Consider the following 8,620-nt stretch of genomic DNA (forward strand, 5'->3'; position numbering starts at 1 on the left):
TGAATTACTTTTGTTCGATAACGTTAATACAATACAATCGGTCCTTTAACAATAGAAGTAGCTAGCGGCAGCTGAAGGGTCAGTACGCTTCGGAACAAGGGGAGAACGGAGGCTGACTGGGAGGTAAACAAACATTTTGCTTTCGGCCGCGAGTGGAAGGACGTGTTCGTCATCGCTCTCTGCCCGCTTCATCGTGTATGCTTTGTTTTTTTATTGTTTTCTCTGCAATAGTTGGTGATTGAAAATGAAACTGTAAGTACATGTTTTCATTTTCATACTTAATTAGAACCAAAACAGGAGCTATGCGTAGATGCGGCGATTTCCTCTCTTCATGAATGAACCCTTTGAATTATGTCTCGGGCCGAGGGCGGGCGCGCTCGCGCGAGTCATGTATTTGGGAGAAAGTGTTGTAATTGAAAATGTAAGTTACTATGTTCATTATATTTTGCCACCCTGTGCGTTCGTTGCGAGAGCGTGATGCGCTCCCCCCGTGCACGAGCATTTTATTTTGTATGAAGGAATGGCATGAAAGTGGATTCGCAATTGCTGTTTCTTTTCATTTTCCATTTATTATTTGACATCAATTTTAATTTGATAATTTCCGCTCTTACCCAGGGAATTGATCCTAAGATTTTCTTTTCTGTGAAAGGAATCGCAAACGCAGTATTCTGTTTCATTTTTCATATATATTTTTTATGATAGCACCATCATTATTATGGATCAAGTTTCCGCTCTTACCGGAATTGATCTTTTCCCCTTTAGTTCTATGAATGTGAATCGCAAGGCAGTATTCTGTTCATTTCATATTACTTTTCACTGCTGTTGTGGGGGTAGGGAAGCGAAGGTCTGCCAGGAAGTCGTCGGAAAGCTCTCCCGCGATTACCTGGTTCCGATTCTCGTCTTCTTTCCTGCCCCTACGCTCAGTTCCTTGTTGGTGTATTTTGTATTTGGGGTCTTCTTGCGTTCGGGTGGGGCATGTCTTCACCCCTGCGTGAGAGGAACCCTCTTATAATCTATCTAGCTCAGCAGTGCTACATCGTGGGAGACGACCTTGACAGGTATGGACCACTGTGGCAGCAGGGCGTGCCTAGCATCCACGGGCTGCTGTAGCTCTAGCGAGGTTCTGGGGCGGCTCTCCACTACTACTCCACGGCCGCTTATGCTGCTACCCCCGCATGGTTCTACACTCCCCATTGCTGTGTCGGTGACGCGTTCTGCCTGCTTACTAGGGCGGTTGCGCTCGTACCGAGGGTGGGTTTGCCGCCGCCGCCTGCTGTTCTTCGTGTTGCCTGCCCCAGACTCCGCTGTTCCAGCAGCTCGCCCCTGGACCCGGCCGCCAGTACCCAGGTTCCCGTTGGCTCCGATGTATTTGAGACGATGGGCTGGGCCTGCCGTTACCTGCCGCGTGATGTGTTCACGCTGCTGGCTTGGCTGTCCCTTCTGGTTCACCGCTGCGCTGGTCTGAGCTGCGTTGTGTACCTGTCGCTCCTCGTTCCTGCGCCTGTCCATGCTGGTCCTGGCCCACGGTGTATCTTCCCCAGTCATGGTCCTTCCGGACAGGTGCAGTTGGGCGACCGGTGCTTCGGCAATAAGGGCCCGGCTCCGGCCTGGATGGGGACCTGACGACCTTGTCTGCGTGAGCTGACGAGGAAGAGGAAGAAGAAGAGAAAGGTGTCATCTTCGTCCTTCATCGTCTGCTGCTGCCTCTCCCCCTTCGACTTCCAAAGGCCTATTAAGCCGAAGAAGGAAGAAGGCTGCATCCCCCCATAAGAAGTCTCCTTGGAAACTTCTATGGGCCCGTTCGGGGTCCTTCTGCTGGTCCTCCTGCTCCTCGGGAGCGGGGCCCACTCCCTTCCGTAAAGGAAAGAGATAGACGGGGCCAGAGGAGTACGTTTATCGCTGGTACTTCCTCGCCATTGTTGCTAGCGGGCGATTTGCCCGCTTCGCCAGGTCGGATCGGTCTCTCGTTCGCGAGAGATCCCGAGTGTACGTGTCCCTGGGCGAGACCGTGCAGCCAGTTTTCGGCGCCAGAGTTCGCTCCGCGCCAAGACGCGGCACGGTAGCAGAAGGTGGTGGAAAGCAGTCAGTGACTCTCGCCAGGCCAGCGGTCCGCTCTCGCAGCGACCCAGTGGTTAAACCGGGTTTTCCCTCACTAGAAGGCTCCTTCGGGAAGTTCTAAGGTCGTTCCACTCCAGTGGGACGGGGGGGTTCTTCTGCCGGTCCTCCGCTCTTTCGGGGAACAGGGCCTTCTCCCCTTCGCAAGGAGAAGAAGAGGGACCAGAGGCGTACCGACTAAACCGGTACTTCCTAGCCTGGTGTTTGCGGCGCTGCCGCATACGCCAGGTTCGGCTCGGTCTCTCGTTTCGCGAGAACTTAGAGTATACGGATCTCCCGTGGGGAGAGCGTATAGCCAAATTTTGGTTGCCAGAGTTTGCTCTCGCGCAAAAGTACGTGCCACGGAGCAGAAGCTGGTGAGAGCAGCTCATGTGACTCTCGCACAGACCAGCGGCCCCGCTCGCGCAGTGACCAGCTGGTAACACTGGTAGACATGATCTTGTCTGACCCAGACGAGCTGAGGTGGGAAGAGGTTCCCACCTCATGATCGTTGGTGCCAGCCTCGGCTGGTACAGCGTATGACGCGCCACGAGGGACACGCACCGGTCTCACCGCGACAGTGGTCTCTGCAGGTCTCCTGGACCGCCGCTCCCACAGGGGGGGACCGGGCGGACTAGGGGGACCAGCAGCGCTCCTCTGCACACGAGATCGGGGCCGCTGTTCTTGGTCCAAGCCGTTTCCCGGGAAACGGCTCGACCAGGCCCTGCAAGTTGGCGATCGCCCTGCAGCCCTCCAAGCCGCTGGTTCTGCCAGCTGAGCGAAAGAGGAGACCGGAGCGTCATGTATCTTCCCTCTCCCGTGCCGCAATTCCTCGCGTTTTGCACCAGGAAAGAGGAGGTACAGTGGGGTGATCGTTGAGGGGCCATACCCCGCACGATCCCGTCACGACGCGTAAGTACCCAGGCACGATCTTCGGACCGACCAGGACGTACGCGCAAGTAGGCAGGAGGAATCCGAAGGGGGCTATCGCAGGTCATCCTCCTTTAAGGGGGAGGTTCTCGGAATGCTTCTTGTTCGAGGGGCTAGACGGTTCCTACTCTGCAGAGGCTATGACGTCCGAGAGCCAGAGGAACTTTGTCGAGGTTATGCGCTGATTCGTCCAGCGCAAACGACCTCAGGGGAAAGGATTGCCGCTCAACAGCAGGGAGCCCAAGTCTCTGCTCGAGTAGTTTTGGGGCCCGAGAGGGAAACCCAAACGGACGGGGGTCTGCCGGGATGCGATCGGAGGCTTGCCGATCTGCTTGAGCCAGAGTCTCCGTTTCCGGACAGGAAGGCTTCTCTCAGTTCTGGCCGGTCGAAACAAGCTACTTCCACCTCCTTACTGTGACAGCGGATGGCGTCTTCTAACGTGCTTCGGAACTGTATTTAAATACTCTGCGGTCCTCCTGTGAGGTTTCGACCTCGACAGAGGGATGGAAGGAGTCGGAGGACGGTATCTTTTCGGCTCTTCCTGTCAGGTGTCATCAGCCCCCCCCAGAACGACGTTCACAGTGGCGCAGACCGTTACTACAGGAGAGTTCGTAAAACCCTCCTCGGGAAAACGTTTCTCTGACGATACGTTTTCCCAGACTCTGCTGAGAGGCGGGGCGATGGCGGCTCCTATCTTCTCCAAAAAAAAACTTTGGGGGCTTTAGGGTTTTGGTTCCCCAAAAAAACTGGGAAGGCGAGCGAGTATCCAATTCCTCCCCATTCCTCTTTCCTTACGGCCACAAAGGAAAATGGGGGGATCTAAAGAGATTTCTCTGTAGGACCACGTTGGGGACTGCGCTACCAGGAGGGACCTTTGCGGGTTCCTACCGACGTAAAGTCCAGCCGTTTTGAGGAGGGGATCCGGCCCAATCTTAGATTTCTACGGGAATCGAGAGGGACAACCAGCCGATATCGTTGACGAATTCGGTGGGGGTTTCGCCAGAGTGCTTAGAATTCTACGGGAATTTCTAGCGCATTTAGATGTGTTCGGTTTTTTACGATCTCCTAACACTTAGGCGAGACCACGGGTCCAAAGGTGAGCGAGACGAGAATCCCCGATAAATTGTCACCACGATAATCGGGACCTCGCCTATGCTCGAATTTCCTGAATGTTAGCATTGGGAAGAAAAAAATGTGAGAAGAAGAGTCTCACAGTAGGCGGACCAACTGGAATAGAGAAGAACGGACGGCAACATCCAGTTTGGCTTGAACTATCGTCTTGTACTTCTGTTCACCATTGAAGTTTAATTCGAGGAAGACTCTCTTCACTCTCTTTGATAGAGATACGAAGGTGTCGATCACCCCAATCCTTATTTTGTTTTCTGGAAGGAAAGAAATTGGATGGATGATCGTTGTTCAGAATCTACAAATATACTAAGTATATTACCTCGCGACATGATTCTGCCTAAGCAGTTGAATTGTCCGAGGGGTAGGCGCATATCCTAGTTCTCTACGTTTGCGAAATAGAGAGGAGTATTCTAATGAACTTGAACCGGGGTTGCCTGAAAAACCTCCCAGGAGTTTCCAGTTTCAATTTTATATACTTATGTTTGTCACGACAATCACCATTTCAACTTTTATATTTACCGGAAATTCGTTTCCTCTCAAATATAAATTGCTGAGCATATTCTTTTTGCTCGGTGGTTCTAGACGAACGCCTCCTTCGTGGAATTAATGGATTACATGGAACTCAGGATGATCGAGTCAGCGAGAGCTCAGGATCAGTACTGCGTATTGAACTGCCTGATAGCAGCTTCAGTATCAGCTGGGCCTCCCGGACAATGTCCGGTCAGTTATGTGTCTCTCTCCCTGCTTGAGTGACTACCGAAACACCGTAGCTCTGCCAAATCATGCCTTAGGTCTCTGATTAACGGGGATGCTCGCAATAAATGAAGGCCCATTCTACTGCTGTGATGCTCGATTCATCGCTTCAACATTGCGAGAATTTTCAACGAGGAGTATCTCTTGGACTCTTTCATCTTTCTGTTTACAGCACGGTAAACAGAAGTTCTGTACTAGTCCTCCCGCTGCATCAGCACTGCGATAATGCGAATGATTTTGCAGACATCTGAGCTTGTCTCAAAAGAATCTGTATTCGTAGGTGTACAATTGTTCATTGTTCACACCGAATAACAGAGGTGTCAGAAGGACATCGCTACTCTCCGACCTGACAGCTCTACTTCAAAATGTTCAGCCCATGAGAAGCAGTTCTTCAGGCGCGCTCTCCCCCTGTGTTTTCATTATGAGAACGACCCGCTTTCTTGGCAAACTACGACTTCTCAGGACAGCAATGAAATAGCGGTTAGCGTTTTTCAGTCATTTGTAAGCCACAGGTTATGAATCTTGGAGAATCCTTCTCCGATTCGTCTGTGAAGACGTAGGTTGATCAATGGTTCTATCTATCGTCTTCAACGGCACATTAGTGTTGTTTTTCTACTGAGCTGAACTCAAACAAACTAGAGAATGTCTTGCCTTCAGGGGACGCGGTGGTCCTATCCACTACCGAGAACTTCGCTGCATGGGATAGGAGGAGCGAGAGACTTCGTGGCAAAAACGGACCAGACCAGTATGGGTAATGGACATCCACCGAAGTCGAGAAGAGGGAATAGGTCATGGTAGCCCTTCTTCCTATGAGGAACTGCATGACTTCTCCTGCGAAGTCAAGCATCCAGGGCGAGGGGATCCGTGAGGCCGATTTCGTACCGAACTTCGTAGCGGAAAGACAGAACCCTTCGGTCCCCTGCGATTTGGTTCGATCGTTCACAATCCCTCCCTAATGGGACTTCACCGCCTTCGATGCGAAGGAGTGTGCTTGTACGCAAGAACTCTCCGGGCGCAGGTACTGAAGGCAGGGGTCTGGTCCAACCAGACAACATGCACCTCTTCTACATTCGGGATATTGCCCAAAGGTCCTTGGATCTTTTTCCCTTGGGGAACCCTGTGGTGCTGCTCAAACACGTTGTGTAGCTGAAACCCAGACCCTCGCGGACTGAACAGCATTGAGTCCTGGTGTGAACGTAAGAATGGAAAGGGGGAATGAGAGTGTGACTGGCTCACGTCTTCCCATCTTAGCTTCCCCTCGATCTGTGGGGGTCAGAGGGACCACGGTCGTCACACTGCTGGATAAGGACGAGATGCAGGTGAGCTTCTCAACGAGCCCATCCGATCCCTTTCACTAGCGTAGGAGGTATACCACCACTTCCTCAACAAGCGGGGAGAAGTGGGATGCCAGCTTGAGACAAACCCATACTTATGTTGCTCTTGCAGAACAGGAACAAGTTTCTTGCTTGCTGGTACGAAGAGATATGCTTGCCTCTCTCTTAGTACTCGGCCAGAGGTATGACCATTGATCTGCGGTGCACACCACGACAACGGGACAGAGGGACAGAGGCTTGGATCCCTCCCCCTCGCTCTACGACTCCCAGGGAGCATTCCAGGGGATGGGACGGAAAACCAACCAGTTCTGTTCATCAAAAGCTCAGATCCTCCCACCAAGAAGTGAGTCTTCCTATTGTTAAAGGTACGATGGTTTTGTATTACGTATCGGTAAAACAAAAATGACAATTTGTCAAAAATTGCATTTTCCTAACTATACAAACACTGAGGTCTTTACATATAGTCAATCCTCATACCACCCCTCACTCTGCGTATTTGGCATGGGCCAAAGCCAAAAGTGAATTTGTTCTCCCATGTTCGAAAGGCTTACGACGTTCCAGCTGCCGCTTAGCTACTTACTATGTTAAAGGACCTAAGGTTGTTATAGTTAGGGGTGAAAAATGCAATTTCGACAAATTGTCATTTTTTTATACTGTTTATTATGTAACCTGAACGTACTTTCATGCTTAAATATGTTTTTTAGGACAGCGAATTTCGCAACAGTATTGTGAGAAGAGTTGATCCCCTTGCTGGCGAATGTTTGGGGAGCATATTTCAAAGGATCTACAGCAGATCTGATCCATGGGCTTCCAGGGATGAACCTTGTGTACAGTTACCTGAGATAAGGGACCACTTAAAAAGACCTCAAGTATTTAGAACAATATCTGAAGATTATAGCAAGTCATCCTTTAGTTTATTATTATTATTCTTGTACCCTCTTGACCAGTGGAGTTACCCAAACTTGTTTCTAAAACCTCTATATTTACCATATGAGAACAGAAGTGAGAGTACAGTTAAAAGGAAATGTGTTATGTAGTGTACATGGGCATAGGAAAAGCTCCAGTTACAAATAATAGCAATGCAGTGTAGAGATATTTGTGTTGTAGGTACGCATGTGTAATGTAGTTTGTTGAATCAGCTTGATGGTCTTGTGAAATTAAGCTTATAGGATGCACCAGTATATTTTTCTGAAATTTAAAAGCAAATTTGTATATTGATATTCAGCAACATAGCATAAAGTTTCATAGTACTAAATTCTTAATAAAATCTGTAACCCCATTGTGGGGCTAAATATAATTGACAAAAACCCGAACACGGGGAAAACTTTCAGTGCATCCAAATTAAAAAAACATACAAGGAGGAAGAAGATTATGCAAATGAATATGGTAATAAGAAAAAATCCAAAAATTTTCTATACCTGCCACAGGAAGCATAAGTGAATTTTATAATCTTGGTAGGGCCTCTTTGCCAAATAAATTGTAATTTACAGCTAATTTTGGGAGTATGTGTATGTTTCTTTATGATATATTTTGTACTGATATTGCAAAAATACAATTACATCTAAAATTTTAGGTATATGTAGTAACAAAATAAGTAAGAAGAGCCACATTGCCCTTTTGTATGTTTATGGGCAAACATTAAACATATAAAAGTGGATCGGACATAGAGAGGTAGTACATTCCAAAGGAAATCTCGTACCGTGACTTATTATTCATGTGTCACAGGTGAGTGTGTGATTGTTGCCATGAAGAGTTTCCATTATAGTCAAGTCGATTTATGGCCCATTGAATGTTTCCTCGCAAAGTTGTTCAAATAGGTGGAAAGAAAGGGATTTTGACGAGGAAAAATCTATTTCTGGGAAAGGACCCTGTGTGCCCGGTGAAAAGTTTCTTGTAGCTCACTTTTCTAAGTTAAAATAGATTTCTAAATATACCAGAGAAAAAAGTAGCAGCATGGTATGACTGAAGGTTACTACACTCGCGCGAGCACAAAGGGTGTAGGGTAATAAAGTACAAGGGCGAGTGGAAGCCACTATTCACAGGTCTTGCCAATTAGAGGATTCCTTTCCAAAATCCCTCCCATGGAGAGAGCTGCGCAAGGCCACTCCCTCCCCATCGCTCCTGCTACTGCTACTGACCGAGCGCCATCTTGCATTCCGGATTAGACACCCCGGCTTGGATTTGGTATAAAGGGTGAGGAAGTTTATTAGAAGGAAGGGTTCAAAGGGCGACACAGATCTTCCCCAGAAATAGATTTTTACTTCGTCAAATCCTTTTCTGGTCGACTGTTGTTCGCGGTGAATGAAAAGGTATCAGGAGAATTCCAATCCAAGCGTACAGTACTAAGTAGTTTTAAGGAGTTAATGAAACCTAAGTTTCAT

This window comes from Macrobrachium nipponense, chromosome 6 (genome assembly GCF_015104395.2).
Source record: "Macrobrachium nipponense isolate FS-2020 chromosome 6, ASM1510439v2, whole genome shotgun sequence".
Lineage (NCBI taxonomy): Eukaryota > Metazoa > Arthropoda > Malacostraca > Decapoda > Palaemonidae > Macrobrachium > Macrobrachium nipponense.